The sequence below is a fragment of the Orycteropus afer genome, unplaced genomic scaffold (genome assembly GCF_000298275.1).
Source record: "Orycteropus afer afer isolate SDZICR_OR568_19922 unplaced genomic scaffold, OryAfe1.0 scaffold00898, whole genome shotgun sequence".
NCBI lineage: Eukaryota > Metazoa > Chordata > Mammalia > Tubulidentata > Orycteropodidae > Orycteropus > Orycteropus afer.
Window position 1 is genome coordinate 82,235 of NW_006922485.1, and position 586 is coordinate 82,820.

Sequence of the window (586 nt, forward strand, 5' to 3'; positions counted from 1 at the left end):
ATTCAAATGTTAAAGCCAAAGATGAGGAAAATGAAGATTTTTTTTAACCAACTTCTATAGTCTGAAATTGACCAGACATGCAATCAAAGAGGTATTGATTATTACTGGTGATAGGAATGGGAATGCTAGACACAAAGAAGAATCACCGGTAGTTGGAAAATATGGTCTTGGTGATAGAAAGACGATGGAGATTGCATGATAGATTTTTTCAAGACCAATGACTTATTTATTAAAAATACCTTTTTGCAACAATGTAAACAATGGTCATACACATGGACCTTGCCAGAAGGAATGCACAGGAATCAGATTGACTACATCTGTGGAAAGAGACAATGGAGAAGCTCAATATCTTCAGCCAAAACAAGGCCAAGAACTGACAGTGGAACAGACCATCAATTACGTATATGAAGTTCAAGCTGAGGCTGAAGACAATTAAATCAACTCCACTAGAGCCAAAATATGACTTTGATTATATCCTGCTTGAATTTAGAGACCATCTGAAGAATAGATTTGACACATTGAACACCATTGATCAAAACACAGACAATTTGTGAGATGATATCAAGAACATCATATATGAAGAAAA